This window comes from Balaenoptera physalus, assembly GCF_965194825.1.
Source record: "Balaenoptera physalus genome assembly, chromosome: 16".
NCBI classification, from domain to species: domain Eukaryota; kingdom Metazoa; phylum Chordata; class Mammalia; order Artiodactyla; family Balaenopteridae; genus Balaenoptera; species Balaenoptera physalus.
The window spans coordinates 65,958,665-65,985,962 of record NC_138898.1 but is presented as its reverse complement, the minus strand read 5'-3'; the positions used below and the strand labels follow the sequence as shown (position 1 = coordinate 65,985,962).

The 27,298-nt window shown below is 44.5% G+C and overlaps 1 protein-coding gene across 13 annotated transcripts in view; it reads right to left on the bottom strand.

The window, feature by feature from the left end:
- The window catches only part of MRTFB (myocardin related transcription factor B), a 258,022-nt gene that overhangs the window by 189,410 nt on the left and 41,314 nt on the right, over positions 1–27,298 (bottom strand). For 6 of the 13 annotated variants that reach the window (XR_014254723.1, XR_014254724.1, XR_014254725.1 and 3 more), the window contains exon 1: positions 6,906–6,925. The exons of 2 other annotated variants lie outside the window; for them this stretch is intronic. The gene's annotated coding sequence lies outside the window, so the exon portion shown is untranslated. Of the gene's footprint in view, positions 1–6,837; positions 6,927–27,298 lie in introns of those variants that run through there. 5 more of the 13 variants (XM_082429616.1, XM_082429620.1, XM_082429619.1 and 2 more) reach the window with 3 other exon arrangements.

Below are 27,298 nucleotides of genomic sequence, written 5' to 3'. Positions count from 1 at the left end.
AGAGCACAGCAACCTCAACCCATGTTGCCGCTGGCAGTGATGGTGGTGGAAGTGGCACTAAGTGATGAGTCCCAAGCTCTATTTAATTCTCCCAACATTCTTACCAAGCCAGAAATGTTCCTTTTACTGATTAGGAAACTGAGGCTCAGAGTAGTCAAATAGATCCCCAGATGTCCACAGAGCTCATAAATGCAGCCACAGAATTTAACTGTAAGCCTGACTCCCAAGGCTTTCTTTTCTCTTAGGCAAAAACGTATAAAGGATTCTGCAGAATTTAACGTCTGTTAAAAACTACTTAGAACTTCAGGGTATACAAACTTCTGTACTTACACAGAAATAGACAGCCTTCATACAAACAATCAAAACCACTTAGAAAAGATAAAGGAAGAGAAGATCTCACAAAAACAATATATATATATACACACATGTATATGTATATATACACACACACACACAATAAATTTAATAAGAAATGGGCAAAACCTATATGAGAAAAACTTGAAAATGCTCCAGAAGGATTCGGGAGTAAAACCAAACAAATGAAAAAATACACAATGTTCTTGGATAGGAAAATTCAATATCCGAAAGATATCAAGTCTCCCTATGTTTATAAATTTAACACGATCTCAATTTGCTTTTTTTCTTCTGGAACTGACAAATGATTCTAAAGTTCACATGGAAAAATAAACAAGCAAGAATTGCCAGGAAAACGAAGGGCAACAGGCGAAACTAGTTTTACAAGGCATTAAGACATTTTATAAAACCAATAATGTGTACTTGTGCAGGAATAGAAAGACTTAATGGAATAGAACAGGAAGTCCAGAGATGCACCCCAATACATCTGGAAATTCAGAATATAATGAAGGTGTATTGTATTCTGAAACAAATGGGTAAAGATAACTGGTAGCCATATGGAAAAAATTGAATCTATATATCACTCCTGAACACCAGAATAAATTCTAAATGGATCAAAAGTTTAAGCGTAAAAATGAAACCATAAAAGAAAAAAACACTGAAAGAAAAAAAATGGGCCAAATCCAAATTCTTGGAGGCCTTTCCGTGACTCAAAATCCAGACACCATAAAATATTAACTACTTAAAATTTAAAGAAAAAACTTTAAAGCCTTCTCTATACCAAAATACATGACAGTAAATTTTTTTAAAATGACAAGCTTGAGGAAATTGCAACTCACATCACAAAGGGCTATAATCTCTCTAATTTATAAATTCCTAGAAACTGATAAGAAGCGATCCAAAAGAAAAACGCGCAAAGGGCATGAACAGATAGTTCATAGAAAAGGAAACAGAAACAGCCTTTAAGCATATGAAAAGATGCTCAGCCTCATTCATAATCAAAGTAATGCACATTAAAACCACGAGTAACTTTTCACCTATCAGACTGATACAAATCCAAAGGTTGGTAAACACTCTATTGGGAGAGGCTATGGAGACAGGTACTCTAAAGCATTACTTGCAGGAGTTCAAAATTGTACAACCCTGAAAGAGGGCAGCATTTATCAAAATTATAAATGCATTGCTCACTGACCCAGCAATCCCACTTCTGGAAAGATATCCCACAGATACACCTCACATATACGAAGTGATATGTGCACAAGGTTATTCACCACAGGCTGTGACTGCAAGATACTGGAAAACACTCAAGTATCCATCAATGGGGGCTACTTCAATAAACTCTGGCACAGGCCACACAATGGTATATTCTGCATCTGTTAAATAAATGTTTTCTATATACTAATGTAGAAAGATACTAAAGGTATACTAACCGAAAAAAAAAAAACCCAGGGTCAGAATAATTTACATTTTATATAAAAAGGAGGGGATATATAGAGTATACTGGTATCTGCTTGTATCTACACAAAGAAACCGTAGACATCTATAGGAAACAAATAGAAAAAATTATCTGTGGCCGAAGGGAGCATATTAGAGCAAGAGAGAGTTGGAAATTAGACTCCTCAAAATACGCCATTTTAGTTTTTGAACCACAGGAACATTTTATATACATAAAAAGAGTTTTAAAGTGTTAAAAGTATAACTCACAGGACGAAGAGAAAGAGAACTACTTATCACCTAGAGTCAAAATCCAACACGCATTAAAAGAGAATTTTTTCCTAAATAGGAGTTTGGGATTAACAGATACACACTACTATATATAAAAAAGATAAACAACAAGGACCTACTGTATAGCACAGGGAACCATATTCAACACCTTGTATAACCTATAATGGAAAAGAATCCGAAAAAGAATATATATATGTGTGTATATATGTATGTATGTATAACTGAATCACTTTGCTGCGCACCTGAAAGTAACACAACATTGTAAATCAACTATACTTCAACTAAAAAAGTAATAGTAAATAAATAAAAATAAAAGAATTTTTCTCTGAAATTAGATATTAACAAGCAAGATTAGTGTGGCCATCACAAAATCATACAAGACAATCTGATTTTTTTTCTTTAATCAAGCTAAAGCACATGATGATAATAATCTATAAAAGTGCTATTTGGGGGGCAAGGAATCAGAAGAGAGAATAGGAAAGTGCAACGAGGACGCTTTAGCCTAATGGTTCTCAAAGTATGGTCCCTGGACCAGCAGCATCAGCATTACCTGAGAACCTGTTAAATGCAAATTCTCAAGCCCCAGCCCAGACCTACTGAACCAGAAACTCCGGGAGTGGTAGGGAGCAATTCTGGTAATACACACTCAAGGTTGAGAGCCAGTGATCTGGTCCAATGCTTCTTACACATCCTCATGCATCACCTGGAGGAGGATATTGTTAAAAAGCAGATTCTGGTTCAGTAAGTCTGGGGTGAGTCCCTGAGTCAGCATTTCAAACAAGCTCCAGGAAGCTGCTGATGTGCTGCAGGTTCGGGGAGTGCACTTGAGAAGAAAAGCTCAAATCCACCTGGGGAAGAAGGTATGCAAACAGTCTTCACGTGGCTGAGCTTCCTATGAAATTTGCCCTCAGTAGCAGAGCCCATACACAGATTTCCAGGCTGGGAGACATCATGTAGCCTCCCATATAAATTCTGTCTTTAACACGGAATGAATACGCTTTCAAGCATATGTCTTATTAAAATAACAGTGAATTGTTGAAATTCAATTTAAGGATGTCTCGTTTGAGACAACTTTCATTTATAAGTGGACCTATGAACCTTCCAGAAAGGGGAAAAAAAACCCAAGAAGGCATATTCATACATCTGCCTGGTGATACTGTCTGATTAACTTTATTTCAAACACATTAACCATACCATCTGCTCTCCATGAAAAATCACCAGTTTGTTTCCTTCTAAACATTTTGAAAATGGTTCTTATATTTACAAACACTGATTCTCCGTTGGTTTTACATGGGGGGAAAATCTTTAAAGGCATCTTCCAAGTAAAGAATTCTAGTTGAGATGGAAGGACCTGGAACTGTTATGTATCTTTATTTTGCAAGTCATCCTTTGTATAAAGTTGTTGGTGTTAAACATTAATCAATGTGCTGAAATTTCTACATATCCCTATCTTACTGCATCTATCGATAAGATGCCATCATTTCCAGACACACTATTATTTTATGTACCACTAAGAAAGAACAAAAGTTGCCAATTAAACCATGACTTGTCAATTTTAAGATACTAGTGCATCTCAGGTATGCATCTTAAAAAAAAATCAATGAAATAGCTTAATTATAAATCTCAGAGATATGCATATAATAAATGATGCATTTTCATCCGCAGAGGCATGGATTTTTGTCCATACAACAATCTGTCCCACGCCTAAACACTGGAACGGTTTCAACTTCCACGCAATATTATTTGGTTCATTTTTGTACATATGAGTATTTTTTTAAAAGGTAGTGATTAAAAAAGAGTGACCTCTTTTTACCCTGGAACATGATACTGCTCGCACAAAGTAATACAAATTAATCACTCAATTTGGATAATTTTCCAATCTAAAAGTATTCAATGTAGCTATCTCTAGGCTATTTATTTTCCCCCCACAATAAGTGTTTAATGAGTTAGTAAATAATGTCCACCTGAAAAGGCCCCCACCCCAATTAAAGGCCAACTGCAGTAACACTTCAGGGTTGAAACCCTGCTTCCTTCCTGCTAGGAGGTGCCATGTCATTTATTGAAACAAAACAAAAACAAAACAAAACAGGGCAAACACATTTCTTAATAAGTGCAGTTTGTTAAAGTCCTGTTAAAACATATGGGTCAAGGGAAAGTAAAAATAATCAGAGGATCACTGTAGGAAAAACCTTTAGGTCTGGCACCTGGGAGACCTCTGGAGAGGAGGCAGTGGGAGAAACTTCATGTTCTGAAAGGAAGGAGGCCCCCAACTCCCTTCTTCCCTCTCACCCGATTAATCCCACCAGAAACTACCAAGCCCGGATAAAAGGTTTCAAGTTCAACAGTCATACTCTCTCCAAATACAAAAAGCAGGTACAAAATATATCCTTCTTTTCTGACAAAAGCCTTTACTTACATGCTTGTTTCCACAGCACCTTTCAAAAGTATCAAGCAATGAACAATAAACAAACATCTTATAGCAAAGAAGCAATTTATCTATCCAAGGAAAAGGAAAAATAAACTTCCTTTGTAGATTTAACAAAAGTTGAAGAAATTCATCATGTTACACTGTAGCTATATAATAGTCGGAGATGAACTTTCTTAACTCAATTTGCATTTTCCCCATAGCAGCAAGACTAATAGAGTTTCAAATGAAAAGAATTTCTAATGAATCATATTAGGAGGACTGAGGACAATGTGATTATAGGTCATTTTAGTTTTCACCCTTGTACAATATGCATTGACCAAATTCTCTAATATGGATATTAGTGAGTAGAAAGAAAGAACAGGGAAAAACTGTTCCCAATAAAAACTGTTTGAGTGTCAGTTAAATTCGGCCCCCCTCCCTGTTATAACTGGCTAGACAACGACGCCTATAGAGTGGATCTCAAGGGAGCTAGTACGGTCCTCTAAGAGACATGTTTAGTTGTCAAGTGACTGGGGCACACCACTGGCATTTAGTGTCTGGAAGCCAGGATGCTTGAACTTCTCACAATGCATGGGACAGATCTACATAATGAAGATTTATCCTGGTCCTGAGAATCTTTTCAACGACCAGCCAGATTTATCACCATAACTGGCGTTACTTTAGAACACAATACTGAACAGTTTTTACAAGAAACTATGGAAAAACCCCAGTAATTCAGGGGAAGGTAGCTAACGTGAGAGAAGTTGAGATTGAATAATAACTCGTGTCTGAAAATTAGTGACCATTTCCTCACACCATGCATTAACTCAACATATAATTGCAGTGTCACAATACTGAGCATACCTACACTACTAAGTAACGTACTGGCACCGAATCAAAAACAAAGCAAAACAAACAAACAAAAAAAAAACCCTTCAATCTAGCTAATATTTTATTCATTATTATCAGTGATAAGCGGTAGGAATCCAGCATGGTGCCTCGAAGCAGCAGTACCTCCAAGCTTGTGGCACAAAAGCTGCCCTACAATGTCGTTTGAAAATGTGGCGTGCATGGAGGGGTTATATTAATATTACTTGCATGTTGATTGAGAGAGTCTGTATTTTATCTTGGCATGTTATTCCTAATTCAACCTGGACTTGTTTCTCTTCATTATCATAAAAAGTTTATCCCAACACTTAGGCGTCCCCTACCCCTGTGTCTATCTCTCTGATCTTTCCTTTTCTTGTATGAGATAGCTCCTGATATTTTTACCTCTCTTCAAGCCAAGCTTATTCACTAGAAGCAGGTACAGCACAGCAGTATGTGCTAGATGTGATGTGGCAATGCATGTCATATATTGTTCTCCTTTTACTTCTCCCTTACATTTAAATCGGAGCATCACACTGATTTTCAATTATGTATGTAGGTAGGTTACATTACTGACGAAGTTCATTTCAGAGCTGTAATGGGGGCTTTACAAACTCTTGCTGCAAAGGGGAGGAGCCTTGGTCTGACAAAGTTGAGCACCACTGCTCCAAAGAGTGGAATCACGTGCTTAACCAAAAACAAACTTGAAAAGTTTCCTTTGCTTAAAGCAAGCCCTGGGCTCCAATATTCCACTTCCATTCGATCTGACGCCCTACCCCCGGCACACACCGCTGCCTTTAAGCCCACTTCTGCCCTCACACAGGGCCAAACAAAAGTTATTGACCATTTCGGGAGCAGGGACCCTTTTGGGAAATCGACAAAAGCCAAGGACTCTCACCCAATAAACTCATATGCCATGCTGCATTCAAGTAGGGGGCGGGGGGTCCCCAGACACACCCTCTGCAGCCCAATCGGGACCGGAGGAGTAGAACTCGAGCCCTAAAACCCAGCGAGTGGGGGTGGGGAGAAGGATGGGAGGCAAGTACGGGGCGGGGCGCTGGACTCGCTGTGCCTGGGCTTAAACCCCGATTCCACCGTGTCCCAGCAGCGTGACCCTGGGCAGGGCGCTTCACCTCTCCGTGCAGCCCGGCAGTGGAACCGCGTAAGCGCGGGCAGACGGTTAAGGCTCAATAAATGGTGTTGCCGCGGGCAGCAGCGCCGCGTCCACGGCGCCAACCCGCCGCCGGGGGAAACTGAGGCGCGCCTCGCGGTCGCACCCGCGTGCGGGGACTGGCTGCGAGGGGACTGGCCCTGCGGTCCCGCGGCCCTGGCCCGGCAGCCCCGCCCCGCCCGCGCAGGTCCCGGGACGGCGCGGACCCGGCGGCTCCGCTGCAGCCGCAGGGCCGGCTGGGGAGGCCGCCCAGGACGCGGGCCGCCCGCCCGGCCGGCTCCCCCGTCCGGCCCTCGGTCTCCGCCGTTCTCACCCGCTCCTCAGCCCCAACGGCAGCCGCCGCAGCCGCTGCCGCAGCCGCTGCCGCCGCCCGCAGCTCACCTCCCGGACCGCCGCCGCCGCCGCTACAGCCGCCGCGCGATCTCGCGAGACTTCGCTCCCCTCCGCGCTTCCCCGCCCCCTCCGCGGCGCGCGCGGACCCCGGCCTGTAGGCGCGCTCCCAAAGAGCCGACCCCTCGCCCTGGGGTTAGGTCTAGCCGGGCTCGCGACCCCGCGTCCCGGTCTCTGCATCCGTTCCGCCCACCTCCGCTCCGTGAAGGTGAAGGGTTAAAAGCCAGGTGCGGGACGGCAGCCTCCCTCTCACCTGGCTGACCGGGTGCGCGTGCGCATGCGCGCGCCCGGGGCCCCGGACCTTGGAGACTTTGCAAAGGCTTTGACCACTGTGACAGCAATAATCCTAGCAGTCAGTCTTGGAATGCTTCCTGGGTGCCGAGTACTTTTACAACTCCTCCTGGGTCCTCACAAGAGCCCCCAGGAAGTGGGTATTACCATCCTATCCGTTCCAGAGAGGATAAAATGGAGGCTTGGCCAGGTTAACGACTGCTACCTCTAGGTCACACAGCTAGGAGTGGGCATCCGGGGTTGTCTGACGCTCAAGCCAAAGCCCAGTTTTCCCGCCTCCATGACAATCCCCAGACCCTGTCCCTGTTCCTTCCGCTGAGGGCGCTAAATCTCAGCCCTTTTTTACTTCCCTCCCAAGGTTCACCAAGGTGAGAGGAGGCGCTCCTAGGAGGGCAGTTGCTACAGTCCCTCTGGTTTTATGGAGCTGCTGTCAGGAAAATCCTTCTCCCCCATTACACGAACTTCCTAAACCTCCCTGTGCCAGACCCTGTACAGGGCCCTGAAAACTATTTATATTCGATTGTCTCCTCTTTAGACTGGTGGCGTTTTGACGGTAGAGAGCACAGTAGAATGGGACACAGGACACAGAACCAGAATGTACATGGATGTCAGGGGGCGCAGAGAAAGGTGTGACTTCTTCCTAGGGGTAAAATCTTAACCTTATACATATAATTGTTTCTAAAAAAGAGGGGCTAACATTTATTGAGGGCATTTCAAGGTCACTACCAATATTCTTCCAAGTCAAGTCATAGGAAAATGGAGACTCAGAGAGATGAAGAAATTGGCCTAAGGCTCCACAGTAAGACAGGGTGTGAACCTGGGTCTGAATCCAGAACCCAGTACTGCCTTGCACTAAAGTCCCATGAGCTAGCATGTCTGGGCCAACAAGCTGCTGTAAAATCAAAAGCCTTGGAGGTTCTAGCTATTCCTTTACCTTGCATCAGGGTCTGCAGGGGCTTGCCCAGGCCACCTGACACTCACATCCATCTCAGCAAACTCTGGCCTGCCCACCCTGCAAGCCTGCTCACTCCCTCCGGAAATAATGCCACTTCCTGCAGGCCAGAGGTAATAGGTGCCCTCCAGGTGTGAACAGCACCCAACCCACCTGATGGAGGAAGTGAGAGAGGAAGGGAAATCACATCTGATGGGCAGCTACAGGGTACCAAGCACTGCTCCAGGTGCTGTCCATTCATTAGCTAATTTAGTCCTCCCAATAATCCCATCGGGAGGGAGGTATCGTTGTCCCCATTTTGCGGGTGAGGAAACCAAGGGCCTAAGAGGAGAGAGAAGTTGCCCAGCCCAAAGATACACACAGGTGGTAAGTGGGAAGGCTGGAGTTCCACCAGGTCAGGCTGTCCCCAGACCTGCAAACTTTGGTCTCAGGGACCAACAAGTTTCTCCCTACCCCAAAAGCCTTCATAAAGCTGAAAAGCTAGAAGTCCCCTGAGGTCAGGACTCCAATCTAAGATACCATACGTATCTGGGTGGACTGTGCCTTGATATTCTCATCTAAAACAGGGGTCCCCAACCCCCGGGCTGCATTCGAGGCCTGTTAGGAACCGGGCCACACGGCAGGAGGTGAGCGGCAGGTGAGCGAGTGAAGCTTCATCTGCCCCTCCCCATCGCTCCCCGTCGCTCGCATCACCGCCTGAACCATCGCTCCCCTCCCCCTGCACCCCGTCCGTGGAAAAATTGTCTTCCATGAAACCAGTCTCTGGTGCCAAAAAGGTTGAGGACTGCTGATCTAAAATAAAGATATAAATAGGTTGCTGCGAAGAGGACCCAGTTAATGTACGTGAAGCATGTAGAAAAGTGCCTTGCACAGATTAAGCACTCAGTAAATTATAGCTATTATTACATGTCTGAGTTATTTTATTCTCTCCCCATCTCCCAATATAAATTCCAAATCAATTTGGAGGGTGTGACCTTATATGCTCAGATATGGAAATAAAATTAGTTTCTAGCACACTGGAAACAATCCACTGCTCTTTATCGGACAGAATTACCCCCGCCCTTCCTCCTGATGGTGGAAAGAGACCAGGCTCTCCTGAAGCTCTGATGCGCTCTCTCTTCCCTGTTTCCTGGGAGACTGGCAGCCTGTTTTACAAAAGGTTCCCCTTACATAGGAAAAGCCACCCAAATATTTTTAAGTTGTTGGCAAAAACAAAAAGAAACTTGTTAAGAGAATTTTCGTCAGGTTGGGGGTTAATATAATCACTGTGACATCATGAGGAAAGTTTTTATAGGAACTGAAGCTGCCCCTACCCTCAGGACATGGTACCCCAGGTTAGGTTTCTACCCTGATACAAGGCATGTCACATGTTCCCATCAATGGCAATGGCTCACTGTGGAAGTGATTCTCACAGGGCAGGGGTGGATGTAATAGGATCCATGGAGGGCATTATAGATGGGGAAAAAAAAATCAGGGTGATTCTAATATGTATACCTCTAAGGGTTTAACCTGTGGTTTCCAAAAAGCGCTATTAAAATGTCTTTGATCCAAGAGGAACTTTATAAATTCCCATAATGGGATTTGTTTAACCCTCCTTCAGTCAATAAAAACTTAAGCACTTAAGTGCCAATTACTGTGTTAGTAGCTGTGAGCAAGACACAGCCTATGCTCTCATCATATTGATGGCCTAGAGGGAAGAGAGGTGTTAATTAAATAACTGAACCAATAAATGTTGAAATGTCATGTGATATATAGAATGAAAAAGAAGAGCAAATGACCAGGAAAAAAAAAAAGAGGCTGGATGGAAGGGTAGGAAAGAATTTGCCTTGAACTTGAGTTCTGGAGGATTCATTAGCATGAACCAGGCAAGGAGGAGAGGGGAGAGCATTGCGGAGACAGGGATGGGTCCATAAAGAATAGGTGAGAGTAGGTAACTGGGAGAGCTGGGTGGACTGGGGCCTTAAGAGGCATCTCAGGCAGGTACACACCCTGATCACATGGGGACAGTAGAGAGGAGAGAACCCGCCTGGAGACAGATGTGTGTCCCGGGCAACACCATTGGTCTCCACGTACCATCCCTCCCCATGGGTCAATCCAAGCTCATTATGGACTCCTACCGCCTCTGCCCCACCAGTGCTCTGTCAAGGATGGGCAGGCTGTCGTGACACAGCTGATGTATCTCCAGCCGATCTGTATTTGAGGAGATCTCACATTTTACATCCCACCACCCTAGAGTAGAAATCAGGCTGCACATCTCCAGCCTCCCTTGCAACTAGGACAAGGGATATGACATAAACTCTGCCAGCCAGATGTACCACGTGAGGCTGAATCTGGTCGTGAGCCTCGGTTCTGTTGATGTGACCAGTGGCCAAAGCAACCAGCTTTGGGGATGGCGGTTGCAGGGCCGAGCTCCCAGTGGAGAAGCCGCACGGGTGCTGACGGCAGCGATGGTTGTAGTGACGGCAAACTCAGGCAGGGTGATGGTTAGCTGATGAGGCCGGGCCTGCAGTGTGGTTTGGGGCATTTTTCCTAGAAGCTTAGCCTCAATTTCTTTCCTCCAGCCCTCCCAATGATTCTGTGGGTTACCTAACATCCTTTATTACATTCCCCTTTCTGCTTAAATCGGCCAGCGTTTCCACCAAGAACGCTGACCTCTCATAGGCTGAAGCTGGTTGGAACCAGTGAGACTTGGAGAGAGACTCGCTGGGGCAGTGGCAAAGGGAAATTTCTCTGCTGGAAGAGAGAGCCCCGGGAAGCCAGCTCGCTCTCCCTGCCTGGCATGGAATCTCAGTTGCCATCAGTGGCTTCTTCCGTAACTGCTGGATAAGGTAGAGTCTACAAGGCAGAACAGAGGAAGCAAAAGATCCTGGGTCCTTGACTACATTACCAAGCTGCTGGACTGATCCCAGACCTACAAGGCCCTGGACATCCCCTTCTCTGAGCTAATGCATGTGGTTAAATCAACCTGAGTTGGCTTCTCTGTTCCTTGCAGCCCAGACATTCCCACTGGGGCAGGGAGGAAAGAAGCAACTTATGGGGGACAGGCTCTCTTCTCTCCTGGGTGTGTCAGGGGCCACCCCAAGTCCTGGGAACCTTTGACACCAACCTCCTTCATCCCCACCCAATATCAATCCCACTCAGGTAAGCCCTACCTGGCTCCAAACACTTCATTCCAGAAAACATATCCTTCCATTGCCCTTCCCAGCCTTTGACTGTCTCTTTGATGGCCACAAAGTGGTTCTGTCACTTGCCCAGCTCACACATCTGGTAAGTGGCAGAGCTGAAGGTCTGGAGGCAATCCAGATTCCAGGCTTTTAACCACTATGTTTAATGCCGTGCACCATCCAGCCTCATTCCATTGAAAAAAAAAAAAAATGTATGGTCTTGAGCCAGGAGAAAAACAGAAAAAGAGCTCAAGTCCAGCTCCATATTTGCTATCTGGCCTTGAGCAAGCTTCTTAAGTCTCATTTTGAAATGAAAATGAAGCTGGCTTCATAGAATCTGGCAGTCATCTGTGTGGCTCACCTCTGGCTCCCCACCTTCTGGGCACACACTGGAACCCACTTCTTGGGCCACTGGGGTGGGGTCACATGACTAGTCCCAGCCAGGGAGTGTGAATGGAGGGAGTATGTGTCACTTCTGAGCTGCTGCTCTATTGAGCAGCAGAGCCCCCAGCCAATCCATCACAGACATATAATGTGAGCAAAAACCAAACCTTTATTGTTCGGGGTTGCTGGTTGTCATAGCATGTACTAGCCTATACTGATCGATACATACAGTACGGTCATTTACTCACTTACTCAAGAAACACTTTTCTGCTATGGTTCAAATCACAGATGGATAAAAGAGAAAGCTCAAGCAGCAGTCCTGAAGGTTCTGGTGCAGTTATGCTGAGATGGGGCCCCGACCGCTGCAGTTTTCTGGGGCTCCCCCGTGATTCTGATGCACTGGCAAACCTGAGACCCTTGCGTTACTATTGACCCACCATGTCATGGTAGAGTCGGACAGGATGCTTAACCCTGAGCGCCACGTAGACTAGGCATGACAATTACAGAGAGAAAAATTACAATGCAAATATAGTTTAGTGACCTGAAATCTGTAAAATTAAGTGAGAATATATAGGAGCTTTATGAACTGTAAAGTTGTATGTGTAATAGAAAGCAGATGTGCATCCTGGCAAATCCATTCATCAATGGTGTGATCCAAGATTGGGTACTTGGGCTCTCCATTTCCTCATCCTAACGTAGATGGTATTATTTGTCTCTCTGTTTTCCAAAGATGAAAATTGAAACTCAGAGAAGTTCTAAAACATCACCCATGGTCACACAGCTAGTACAAGGCTGAACTGGAATCCACACCCAGGTTCTTCTGTATCTAGAGCTGACGTTCTGAAACACTGGGTGTAGCTGGTTCACACAAGGCCCCCTGCTTGTCTCTCCAGCTATAGCTTTTGTCTACCCCTTCACCTAGAACCCTAGCTTCTAGCCACACCAAACTGCTTGCCTTTCTCGCCCACACTACCATTTCACACCTCTGTGCTTTGGCTCCTGCTGGCCCCACTGCCTGACATGCCTTCCCTCTCTTCCTACTACCCTGTCTCCAAACAGCTGCCAGATCTTTAGATAAATGGTTTGATGAACCCATCCTCCGTGGTTGACCATGCCCCGCAGTAGGTCTTACACGTGGCCCTGCAAATGCCTCCTCCATTAGATTGCAGCCTATGGAGGGAGGGCCCCTCGCTTCCTTTCTCTAGGCCATGTGACTAGCATCGTGGGCACTCCTGCTGATGCATCCGCCACAACCGCCCGAATACCTAGCTCAGCGAAACCAAGGCCCTACAGCTTGCAGGACAGACCCTCCCAAGAAGACAACACAGCAGAGTATTTCAGAAAGCAGGTTCAGGATTCTAATCCAGCCACTTTGTAGCTTTGGGACTACAAGCCCCGTACGTAGTATCTTGCGAGCCTCAGTTTCTTAGATGAAAAATGGGGCTAATGACAGTACCTGCCTCACACAGTTGTTGTGAGAATTCAATGAGATATGATGCGTACAATAAATTTATGTACACCACCCAGCTCATAAGGCAGAGCTGAATTAATTTCCAGCCGATTTCATCGTTGTTATCACTGTCGTCATCACCTCCTTCTTATTATTACTATTACTACGGCTCGGCATGCCCCCATAGCTATCATTGTTAATATTATTACTCACCACATCCTCCTCCCTTCCCGCCAGCCCTAAGTGACTTTGCTAAGCATTCCTTCCAAGAATAGACAGTATTCTTGGGATTCTCGAAAGCAGTTCTTCATTGTCTCATTGATGGTTCAGTGCCCACTATGATTTAGCATCCCTGCTACCCCCTAGGAAGATGCCCAGTTGGCTCTTCAGGAAGTTTGTGGCTGCCAAGACCTTTCCATCCAGGCTTCCTGGATACAGCTAAGAAAATTGGGCTCTCCCGAGGTGCTCTGTCTCACTGACTTGACATCATCCCCCTCCAGGTTCATTCTGGGTTCATTTTTGGTCAGCCCAGGCCACTGCGAGGGTGTCCCCTTCCCTGGCTATGGGAATGACAGGGTACCAGTCAAATAGGTCTGTGGGCTTCTGGAATTGTTGATAACACCAAAAGGAATAGTACCTCCAATGGGCTTATTTTATTTTTCTTGGGGGAGCTAAAAGAGTCAGGCTTTTGAGTTTCAAATAAAAAGTGCTTCATATGCCATCAGAGTGAGCCACTCTTGCTCTTCCTTACTTATCTTTCACATATTCGGAGTGTGGAGGGCAAAACATGGGTTTTCAGCAAAGAATTTCTTGAGGTTTCATGCTGAACAACTCCAAGCTGTTATGAAAGGACGGAAAAACAGAACATTCCCCCACACCCGAAGTATTACAAGAACAGGGAACGGAAGAGGAAAACCAAACCTCAGACAACAAAATTTTGAAAAATATGAAGTTGGCTTTTCTGATTGAGAAGGTTCTGAAGACCCAGCCATGAATGGTTTCTGCTGGGATCTGCATTTAAGTGAAAATTCACAAAGTCTGTGAAAATGGAAATGGGAAGTCAGAGGGAAAGAGGACAGCATGCATGTTGGGAGGGACAGAGGGCAGAAATCAATGAGGAGGTAAGAAGGCAGCAGCAAGAGGCAAGGTGCTTCCAGGAGCAAGGACAGTGGTCAGGGTAAGAGGATCACTGCGTGAGAGTTTCCTCCAGAGAGAAAAAAAATAGGCAAATTTTTTTTTCCATAACCATGTTGATACACAACTGCTCGAATAAAATTTGCATTCCCATCTGACTCATTTGGCTGGAACAATGAGCTCACATTCCAGAGCCTGGGCTGACCCTCCTGCACCCCACTGCTGATAAAGTATAAAGTGTGTAATTAGTGCTTTTTGCACTAAGAAGGACCATGAAATCTACTGGGTTCTCTTTTGTCTAGCTTCTGACGGCAACCTCTAGCACTCAACGTCCTATTCTCATGTCAGTCATTTTCCGGGGGAGAAAAGAAGAGGGTAGGCATGAGAAGGGAACATTTTTCACAATTTATCAAGCTCTTCAATTAAAAAACAAATGAAGTTACAAATCAGGAAAGTTACAAATAAGGAGGGAAGTATGAATGACCCTATGGTGATAAACTGAAATCAGTAGTATCAGTATGAACTAAAGTTTAAAAAAATAGATAGATAGATAGACAGATAGATACAGATATAAATATAGAAGCGTGTATGCATGGATTAGCATACATAATATATTTCCAAGCTCCGAACACTGAGAGAACCTAGAAGCAAGGATTCCCCAGTAGCAATGAGCACACTTGCCACCAAGATCTTGGTTTCTAAACACCATTCTTCAATGAAAGGAACCAGAGCTCCTTGGAAAAGTGGTTGATTCCAAAGCTGGGGCAAGGAAAATACAAGATGAGCCTTGAACACCACGTAGCGCCAGAAAATAGGGAATTGCTCAAAAAAGGTTGGGGGCTTATTGCAAGGGTATATGAACCAGCCTGAAATAGTTCCCAGTGGTCAAAGCTGGAACAATTGGAGCAAGAAAATTATGACAGGATTGGATTATAAGCCATAGAATAAAATAGATACCCATGAGTCCATATTGATGGAAGCAAGGAGAGAAGAAAGGAAGGGAGTCTTACCTTAAAGAAGAATTACAATTAATAAATGTAGAAGGAATAAGGGAAGTATAAAAATCACCTCCAGAACACCACAGTAATAATTGCCTCAGGTAAAATCCACAGATGGATACTAAAATTTAAGCGGTCAAAATTGTGAGGAGAGTGGGCTTCCCTGGTGGCGCAGTGTTTGAGAATCTGCCTGCCAATGCAGGGGACACGGGTTCGAGCCCTGGTCTGGGAAGATCCCACATGCCGCGGAGCAACTAGGCCCGTGAGCCACAATTACTGAGCCTGCGCGTCTGGAGCCTGTGCTCCGCAACAAGAGAGGCCGCGATAGTGAGAGGCCCACGCACCGCGATGAAGACTGGCCCCCACTCTCTGCAACTAGAGAAAGCCCTCGCACGGCAAGGAAGACCCAACACAGCCAAAAATAAATAAATTAATTAATAAAAAAAAAAAGAAATGACACAAGAATGTTCATTCTAAAAAAAAAAAAAAAAATTGTGAGGAGAAACAGGATAGTCTCAAAGTATCTCTCCCCAAATATTTACTAATTACAAAGGGAAAAAGTAGTCAATTTACAGTGAAGAAACCCAACAGACACGACATTAACCAAGCAATTAAGTTTAACATCACTAGTAGTAAGTCATGTTTTTAGTTATCCCTGATACGATTCGATCAGAAGCGCACTTCATCTTGGTGGTACACTTCCTCAGAACCCCAAACCCCTGTCGCATCAGGAGAAAACATTAAAAAAAAAAAAAAATGGAGGTATTGTACAAAATACCTGACCAGTATTTTTTTTTTTTAAATATCAAATTCACGCGAGACTAGGAAAGACTGAGGAATTGTCACAGATAAGAGGTCACCAAGGAGACACAAGGACTAAATGCAATGTGAGACCCTGGACAGAAAACTGACGTCAGAAGGAAAAACTGGTGAAATCTGAACAAACTCTATAGGTTAGTTAATAATATTGTGCCCATGTTTATTTCTTAGTTTCAACAATTGTACTGCAGTTGTAAAAGACGCTAACATTAGGAGAGGCAGGGTGAAGAGTATATGCGAATATTCTGCTGTTTTTGTAACTTTTCTGTAGGTCTGAAAGAAAAAGTTTTTAAAAACGAGGTGCTGAATTTACCTAGTTATTGCTGATAGGGAGCAACCTGGAAATAGTCCATTCTAAAACTGGTATAAGAAGTAAGGCCCTTGTAAAATAGATAGCTAGTGGGAAGCAGCTGCATAGCACAGGGAGATCAGCTTGGTGCTTTGTGACCACCTAGAGAGGTAGGATAGGGAGGGTGGGAGGGAGATGCAAGAGGGAGGAGATATGGGGATATATGTATATGTATAGCTGATTCATTTCGTTATACAGCAGAAACTAACACACCATTGTATAGCAATTATACTCCAATAAAGATGTTAAAAAAAAAAAAAGTAAGGCCCGTAAGAGCTATCCATTTCTTGGAGGAGGGATTTGAGGGGGTGTTTCATTCAACCTCAAATGCATATTAAGTCCTGTGCTGGGCTCTGGGGATATGATGGTGAACATGAGACATGGTTCCTGTCCTCAGAGAGCTTACCATCTAGGGGATGAGACCAGAAATAAAGTACAAAAGAAAATGAAAATAACTGTGCTATTTGCGTGACAAATAGCATGAAGGAAATCAACAAAGAGGTCTGGGAAAACATTTCTAAGGTGATGACACCAAGGCTGAGACCTGAGGAATGAGAAGGAGATAAACATGTCAAAAATGGAGAAGAAGAACCCCAAGCAGAGGGGACAACATGTACAAAACCCTGAGCCAGGAGAGGTCTTGGTGTGTTTGAGGAGATGAGGCACCGACCACCAGGAACACTAGGCCATAAGTCGACATAGAAAAGAATCCTAACCCCACAGTGTCCACCACCACCACAACTACCACTGCATTTCACGTGGTCCTCCCAGCGACCCTACCGGGCAGCAATGAATGAAACCATCACCACCACCACCAGGCCAAACCCTCCCTAAATGTAATACCAGACAGCATAATCATGTGCTGTGCTCTAAATATTTGTGTCTCCCCCACCCCAAATTTGTATGTTGAAACCTAACACTCACTGGGATGGTGTTAGGAGGTGGGACCTTTGGGAGGTGATTAGGTCATGAGGGTGGAGCACCATGGATGGGATTAGTGCCCTTATAACAGAGACCCCACAGTGCTCCCTCACCCCTTCCACCATATGAGGACACAGTGAGAAGTCAGTGTCTGTGGGCCTGGAAATGGGCCGTCACCAGGCACCAAATCTGCTGGCACCTTGATCTTGGACTTCCAGCCTCCAGAACTGTGAGCAATAAATGTTTTGGAGCCACCCAGTTTATGGTATTTTTGTTATAGCAGCCAGAACAGACTAAGACACCATGCCGGTATTTTAAGGTTGTGTGAGGGCGTGTGGCATAATTCATATGAGTGAGGAAATCAATCTTTCTGCTGCTCTTTTCCTTCATGAAACCTGCTATGAGAGGAAGAGGCCAGACTGGAAGGCCTGTTCCTTAGCAGAGCACGTTCGTGAGAGAAAAGACATGCGCGGGGATGTCCAGAGCAGAGCGTGAAATTAGGAAGTTGAGAAGAAAGGAGTTGTTCCTTTAAGAAACAAAAGTGGAGAAGAATATTGGGGGTGGGGTGGGGGTAAAAGAAGGGAGGAAGAGAAGGATATTCCGGAGACTTGTATGGAAGATACCAAGTACACATTTATCAATTGTTTGCATTGAAAACTCCTTCCAGACCCCCAGTCCCTTGTAAAGTCTACCACACACTGAGGTCTGGTGTGTCTGTATGTGTCCGTCTTTGTGTATATCTGTATGTGTGTCTGGACGTGCATCTGTGTGTGTCTGTGTGTGTGTCTGTGAATGCTTTTGTCTCAGTCTGTGCATATCGCTGTGCCTGTCTATGCTTGGGCGTGTCTGTTTTCATGTGCCTTTGTTTCTGAGTTTGTGTATGTCCCTGTGTGTCTGTGTGCGTTTGTGTCTGGGAGTGTTTGTGTGTGTCTTTGTCTTTGTGTGTATGCCGGAAATCACAGCAAAAGGGGGGACTGAAAGCCTGCAGAGTGGAGATGATTGCCATGAGACCCAGAGGGAGAATGAAAAGTGGGCTGAGACAGGAGGCAGTCGAGGCCCACCCCGGTGACAGCGAGAGTGTCAGGCCCCAGGAATCTGATGACATCTTTGCAAGGACACTGGAATTTCCTGGGGACTTGGAATGTGGGTGGGTGTGGCAAGTCAAGTCAGTACTGCTGAGAGACCACAGATCGCAGGACCACCCGTCTCCAGATTGGCACCTGGCTTGTGGTGTGTTATCTCCATTTTGCAGCTGAGAAAACTGAGTCTCACAGCTCGTACTTTCATGGGACTGAAGAGAAATACCAATGGCTGAGCCTCCAGAGGCCTCAGGGTGGCTGGCCCTGGGCTGAAAATCCTGACTCACAGAGCAAGAAAATCCCCCCTCTTTCAACTGGCTGTCTGTCCTTCTGCTGAGAAAGTCTCTTGCTGGTGCTCCTTTATCTTTAACACCTGACTGACGCCTGCTAATCTTTTTTTAAAGAAAATTTTTTCCTTTATTTATCAATCGACACTTACCAAGAGCATCGCAACCTCAGGCACACTGATGAGAACACACTCTCAAAGTTCTATGTAACTAACCTCTCCAGACAAGTGATGTCATGACATTAGAACACCCCCCTGCCCAAACAATTCCAGCACCATTCTTGAGTTAACTTGCCTATCTTATCAACAGAAATATGATGGCAGGGAACATGGTATTTTTCCATTTGGTAGACATCTTAATTTTTGTTAACTATTTTAGCAGTAAATTACAAAGTGTTCAACTCATTAGAAACTAATATTGAAGCCCTCCTGAGCTTTTAAAAAATTCGAGAACTTTATCATATTAGAGGTACATTCAAGAGAGATGTTTCATTTGTTTTCTTGCTTTTAATTTTTATTCTGCAAAAAGCCAAACCTACAGAAAAGTTGCAAGAACAATACAATAGACTGTCTTATACTTTTCACCTGGATTCACCATTTGTGGCATTTTTGCTTTCTCTGTGTGGGTGTTTATGTATACGTATGTGTACCTACACACACATATATACATACACATATATGTGTGTATACATATATATACACAAACACGCACATATACACACTTTTCAAAAATAGCATTTGAGAATAAGTTGCCAATACTGTGATCTTTTATTCCTAAATATTTCATGTATCTCCTAAGAACAAGAACATTCCCTTGCATAGCCACTATAGAGCTACGAAATTCAGGAAATTTAATATTGATACTATGCCAGTATCTAATAAGTAGTCCATAGTCAAAGTTTGTGAATTGTCCCAATAAAGTCACTTCAGTAATTTTCAATTTTCGGATCTGGGATCCAGTCCAGAATTATATGCATTTATCTGTTCCTTCTCTAAACTCCCATTTAATCTGAAACAGTTCCTCAGTCTTTCAAGACATTGACCAAACTCTCCCCTACCCCCGCTTTTTTTGGCCACGCCTCGACATGCACGATCTTAGTTCCCTGACCAGGGATGGAACCTGTGCCCCCTGCAGTGGAAGCTCGGAATCCTAACCACTGGACAGCCAAGCAAGTCCCCAGACTCCCTTTATTTATTTATTTATTTATTTGGTTGTGCCGGGTCTTAGTTGCGGCACGCAGGCATGCAACTCTTAGTTGCGGCATGCATGTGGGATCTAGTTCCCTGGCCAGGGAAGTCCCCAGACTCCCTTTTTAACAAAAGAAAACTCAGAGCCTTGACTAGTAACAATGTCCAGCTAGGATGTAATCAGTATTTGAAAGACACTGGTTTCTTTCTTGTGCAATGATAAATGGTCTCTCTAAAGGTTTTTTAAAATTAAAAAGTGAACTAATGTAAAGGGAAAGATTAAGGAAATAATAGAATAGGTATGTAGATCTAGTCCAAGTTGCCTCAGCCTCAGCACTGCTGGCATTCGGGGCCAGATGATTCTGCAGTGCGGGGGCTGACTCACGCAGTGTCGGATGGTTAGTGGCATGCCGGGTCTCTACCCCCTAGATGCCAGAAGCAAATGCCGCACTCCTTCTGGTTGTGACAACCAAAAATATCTCCAGACATTGCCAAATGCCCCCTGGAAGGCAAACTCCCTTGGTTAAGAGCCACTGATCTAGCCAAAACCCACAAACGTGGGGTGTGAGTGGCAGAAGTTTGGGAACCCTGGAGTAAAGTGCTTGCCTCCATCCTGTTCAGCTCAAGTGATGTTTACCAAGTTCTACCACGTTCCTGGCCTTGACCTAGGTACTGGGGGCACAGAGATGACACAGTCCAGCTCTCCAGCAGCTGCTGTGAAATAAAAAGTGGGGATGGAAGAGGTCCAAAAGGCAGAAAAAGTAAACCCGAGAAGAAGGAGCTGGGAAAAACAATACCATCCCCTAGAATTAAGTCTCCTTAAGCCTCGTGACCCTCAAACACTTCTTCTGCTCCAATAATTCATTTTAAGACATGAATCAGGTCATTTCACCCCCCTGATTAAAAGCTTCCAGTAACTTCCCATCACACAGAGAGTAAGATCCAAGCTCCTTAAAGGACCTAAGAGACTCCACATGATCTAACTCTTGTCTTCCTACACACCCTCCATCTGTCTTACTCCCCGTGACTCGCATGCTCCAGCCACTCTAGATTTCTCTCTCTCCCAACACCTCACCATGCTCATTTCTGAATAAGGCTCTTTGCTTTGCTATGTCCCCAGATCTGTGCAGGGCTGGCCCCTAGTCATCAGCTTTCTGTTCAAATGTCCCCTCCCCAAACCAGGAGCCCTCCCTCCCACGATCCCGTTTGGTTTCTTCCATAGCACATTCTGTGTCAGATGCTGTTGGTTGGCTGACCTGACTTCCACTGTCAGCATCCTTCTCCTGAGTGACCATCCAGGTGGAGGTGGCCATCTGACCCAGATCTGGCCAATGAGAGATGCAGGCACTGCCCCTCCCCCATCTTCCACCTTTCTGCTGAATCACAGGGGCTATGACTGGAGCTGTTCAGCAATTCCACGACCATGAGGGAAAGACCTGGCAAATATTGGATTCTTGAGCCATAGAACCAGCACCAGCATCCTTTTACCATCTCTTCCACGGAGAAAAATAAATCCCTAGGGTTTATACCACTGTATTAGGTTATCTGGTACTTGCAGCCAAAAGCATCCCAGCTGAAACAGTGTTTGAAATGAGTGTGTTGACCTTGCTCTTTTCTTGTTGTCCATGTCCTTCTCCTAGAGTCTAAGCACCATGAGACAGAAATTCATGTCTGTTCCTATTCACTACCACGTCTTTGGCTCCTAGGCACGGTGCCTGACTCATGATACATTTCAGTAACTATTAAGCTATCTGTTCCCCCACATATAGAATAGGACAGTCACAATACCTTGAAAGATTGTAGGGATGAACTGAGTCCACACGTGTATAATGCTCAGAGCAGTGCCTGGCACGTAATCATCGCTCAGAGATTGCTATTATTTGTTGACTTAACTAATTAACGTACGGAAGAAAGGGTTCCTTCTCTGTGTGCTTTTGCAGCAGTGTCCTTTGGCTTCCTCCTCTTCAAATCAAAGCTGTGTTTACTTGGTGCTGACAAGTCGGGCTATTGATTAAGAAACATGACCGTGGCAGTTGGAAGAAATTCACACCAATTTACAGTGAGTGGCTGGATTAGCACCTTTAGGGGGTAGTGAGGGAGACAGACACTGGCACACAAAAGGGTAGGATGCGTAAAGCCTGGCATATTCCAAAGTTCAGGCCAGGAAATGCTGGAAGTGAAATCTAATATGAGATTTTGCTGTTGTGCACTGTGGGAAGTACAGAGCTGGGCTTTGCCACTGGTGCTCAACCAAAGCCACTCAGAGGTCAGTAGGAGATTGTGGGGACAGATTCAACATGCGTTGGGAAGGGTAAACCAAAGGGGTTCATTCATTCATTCACTCAGCAAAATACTTATTAAGCACCTAGTCTCTGCCATGCAGAGAGGGATCTGGCAAGGAAATGATGAGTACCGAGTTGTCTGCAATGATGACAATTGGGTGAATCCAGAGGACCCCACAGCCTTTCTTCCCTTAATTGCCTTGTAACCATGTAGTTGCCAGTCCAAATTTCAGGTCCCATGGATGTAGTTCATGACCAATATCACTGCTACTAACTAGCATTTTTCAGTACTAGGCACTATGCTGAGATGACTTCACTAACCATGGCAAAGATCATTTGCTAGAAACCTACCAACACCCACTTTCTTCTTCCCTATTAACAAAAAAACTCATTTTTATTCAGGGTTAACACCAAAGAGCACATATCCTCAAATAAAATTGGCACCCAATTTTTACTATTAGCACCCAAACACACATCCTAATGAACACGGGGCATTCTTTTATTTACTTCTCATAAGTCAGTGAGGTAGGGGTTAACATTGTCCCCATTTTACAGTTGAGCAAACTGAGGTTCAGAGAGTTTAAGTGTTTTGCCAAAGGTTATCCAGCTTCTAGCTGGTGGGGGTAGAATGTCAACCCAAGAAGTTTGATTCTAGAATCTATCCGCTCTGTATTTTTTAAAAATCTATTCCCATGTGTACAGATAGCATGCATATACATCTCCCATTTAACCCCCCCAAGACCCTTGGCAGGTAGTGCAACAGGTAAGATTTTCAAATATCTGCTGACATACATTTCCTAATCAGTCAGCTGGCTTCCTTTCTTGAACCACCTTCCTCCCTACTCCTTAGAGTAACCCCCTTCCAGCCCAGTGGAGTGGAGAGGGTAGAAGGGGGAGAGAGGCCGGGAAGCAGTCAGCTGTGTTGGGATGTCCATCTAGGCAGGACTCCTAGGAGAGGATTGTTAGATAGGGTGTGGGAAAAGCCAAAAGCAGAGAAGATTTTACATCATTTCCCATACGGGACTCTGAGAAGAGACCACATTAAAATAGAATCAGTACACACTACGGTTAGACAGAGGGAGGGCTTGAATTTTGTATCCAGAAGGTTCCGTGTGCCCTGTAGAGGAATACAGAAAACAGCTGACAGTTCTTGTGGGTGAGATTAATAGGAGTTGCCACGGGAGGGGTAAAGTGGCTCTGAGATACAGAGTTACAAAGTGACTAGAGATGACCAGGGGCAAATGGGTGTGGCAGCCAGACCCCAGAGGGAAATTCAGCACCAGAAAGGGCTGAGGTAGGGCCAGCCGGGCGCCTTGAGTGGACTGAGCTGACCACCAATTGTCCCAACCATGACCTGCTGGGACGGTGACCAGCAAAATGGGAATAAAAGATGCCACCTCCCAGGATTATGAGCGTAAAATGAGGGTCAGAGCCAGGAAGGAGCATGACAAAGGTTACACACTAGACATGGGAGTTCAAGACTCAGCCGCCCTTCTATCCTGCTGTCTTGCCATGGATGCTGCCATTAGTGATGCCTGGAGCCACTGGGACCCAGATGGCAGCTCAGCGACAGGAAAGGAACAGACTTCACTTTTTTTTCTTTTTTTTAATATGCAAATTTTTGTTTATTTATTTTTATTTTATTTTATTTTTTAAATTAATTTTTACTGGAGTGTGGTTGCTTTACAATGTTGTGTTAGCCTCCACTGTACAACAAAATGGATCAGCCATGCACATACAGGTATCGCCTCCCTTTTGGACTTCCCTCCGATTTAGGTTACCACAGTGCACTAGGTGAGTTCCCTGTGCTATACAGCATGTTCCCATCAGTTGTCTATTTTATACATAGTATCAATAATGTATATGTATCAATCCCAGTCTCCAGATTCCTCCCACCCCACCCCTTTCCCCCTTGGTATCCATACATTTGTTCTCTACGTCTGTGTCTCTATTTCTGCCTTGCAAACTGGTTCATCTGTACCATTTTTCTAGATTCCACATATGTGCTATAATATATTTGCTTTTCTTTTTCTGACTTACTTCACTCTGTATGACACTCTCCAGGTCCATCCACGTCTTTACAAATGACCCAATTTCATTCCTTCTTATGGTTGAGTAATATTCCATTGTATATATGTACCACATCTTCTTTAAACATTCCTCAGACAGACTTCACTTTAATGAACCTGGACCTGATTTCCTCATCTTGTCACCAATCGGTGTTGACTGAGACTTAGTAGATTGATTAACTGAGTGAATGAATGAGTGAATGAACGATTAAGGTCTTTGCTGGAGAATATGGGAGTCATGGAACATTTAAGATGGTGTCTTTAGAGACATTCATATGCATTGAAAACATATTATAGGAGAGAAGAAATAGTTAAGTGTAAATTTCTTTTTCCAGCACAGAACTGAGGGGGTTCAAGAAAGGAGGTCAGCCAGGGCTGGAGCAGATAGGAAAAGACTTCCACTGGATATTGCCACTGATGTCATATGAGGCTCTGGCATGCTTTTGGCAGGATCACCTAAATAGCAGAGGGAGTCACTTTTCAGTCTCAGTTCAGCTGTTGCCTCCTCCAGGAAGGCTTCCCTGATACCCCCACCCTGGTTTAGGTGCCTCCTCTGTGCTCCTGCCTCTCATTGCACTATATATACTGGTCTGTTCACTGTGTTTCTCTCAATTGAAGGTGAGTTCTTAGAGACAAGGTTCTGGCTCATTTCATCTTCCTGTGTCCCTAAAACAGAGTCTGGCCCAAGGAGGGCACTGGGGAAATAACAGGAACCATTTATTGAGTGCTTTCCAACTACAAAGCACTAACGCGCTTTAGTTGCCAATGTCCTTGACTCTCAATAACCTCGGGAGCCCGGATGGCCTTATCATGCCATTGTACGGTTAAGAAAGCTGAGGCTCAGAGAAGCTAAGAAGCTTTCTCTCTCTTCTTTATTTCTACATCCTTCTCTGCCAGAGTGCCTGGCCTAGATTCTTGAGGTCTGGGAACAGAATGGAAGCTCAGGGTGATGGGGCGGTCTGTCCGGGTGGGTGGCTGGTTGGGTGAGTAGGAAGAGGGAACACATGTTAGCAATTGGCATCTGCACCACCTGCCAGACACCAGGCATCCTCCCAGACCACCCGAGGAGAGCTGCCCAGTGGCCTCGGCGAGGAGTGTGAGACACGTGCCCTACAGGCGTCATCTGCTCACTGATTTGGAACAAATGGGTGCAAGGGAACGTGTGCTGTTAGAGGCATGATGCTTCTGGCAGAAATAATTAGGGAAAAAAACAACAACCTCAAAATCCCAACACATATGGAAGTGTGCAGAGGTGAGCTGACGTGGAAGGTAGGCAGTGACACAAAAATGTCAGAACCAAGAGCCAAGAGGGAGGAGAAGTCCACCATCCTGTTACACAGCCAATTTTTTTTTTCAGTCAGAGTATAATTGCTTTACAATGTTGTGTTAGTTTCTGCTGTACAATGAAGTGAATCAGCTATATGTATACATATACCCCCTCCCTCTTGGACCTCCCTCCCACCCCCTCCATCCCACCCATCTAGGTCGTCACAGAGCACCGAGCTGAGCTCCCTGTGCTATACAGCAGGTTCCCACTAGCTATCTATTTTACACATGGTAGTGTATTTATGTCAAACCTAGTCTCCCAATTTGTCCCACCCTCGCCTTCGACCCTTGTGTCCACATGTCTATTCTCTACATCTGCGTCTCTATTCCTGCCCTGGAAATAGGTTCATCTATACCATTTTTCTAGATTCCACACATATGCGTTAATATACGATATTTGTTTTTCTCTTTCTGGCTTACTTCACTCTGTATGACAGACTCTAGGTCCATCCACGTCTCTACAAATGACCCAACTTCGTTCCTTTTTATGGCTGAGTAATATTCCATTGCATATATGTACCACATCTTCTTTATCTATTCATCTGTCGTTGAACATTTAGGTTGTTTCCATGTCCTGGCTATTGTAAATAGTGCTGCAATGAACATTGGGGTACATTACACAGCCAATTTTTAAAATAAAATAAAGTAAAATAAAAATAAAGGTAAAGTAAAATAAAATAAAATGAAGGCAAAGTAAAATTTAAAAAATAAAGTAAGGTAAAGTAAAATAAAGTAAGTAAAATAAAATAAAGGTAAATTAAAATAAAATAAAAATAAGGTGAGGTAAAGTAAAATAAAATAAAGCTAAATTAAAATAAAAGTAAAGTAAAGTAAAGTAAAATAAAATAAGGTAAAATAAAATAAAATAAAACAGAGCCACAATTTTGCTTTTCGAGGGAGCCCCAGACAAACTCCAGAAGTCCCCCAGGGGATCTGTGCCTTTGTGGGCCTTTCCTGGCTGCACTCTGGGCTACCCGTAAATCTGGCCTTCTTCATGGCCAGCAGGCCTCAAGCACTTGGAGACTCACCGGAGCAAACAACTTCACAAAAACAATCTGTCCCATAAACAAAGTTGGTGGAAAGCGTCCAGCCCCACACAATGGAGCTAATCTTCTGGGCACACATTTCCCGTCCAGGGTATTAGCTTAGACACCACTTCCTCCTAGGTGGAGGTAACGCCACTTGGCCTGCGGATCCAAGAACAATACTGCTCTGTAGACTCCCCACTCGTCAGAGGTATATCAGGCAGGAATTCAGAAACAAGGAGCTGCTCTCCCCATCTCCTTTCTTTTCTTAAAGAAGCACTGAAAGTTTAAAGGCAGGGTCAGGTACTGGAAAGAACATGGGGGTATGGACCTCATAACCCTGGGTTCTGGTTTGGCTTCACCACTGACTAGCTCTGTGCTTTAGGGCAAGTGACTTAATCTCCCAGAACCATAATATCTCCATTGCTCAAGTGGGATTATGTAAAATATCCAACCTCTCTCAACTTAGGAAGGTGTAAAATGAAAATGTTGACTGGTCATTATCAACAAAAACAGGAAATAACGTGTTGGTGAAGATGTAGAGAAATTGGAACACTTGTGCACTGTTGATGGGAATGTAACATAGTGTAGCCCACTATGGAGAACAGAATGGAGGTTCCTCAAAAAATTAAAAATAAAATTACCATGAGATCCAGCAGTCCCACTT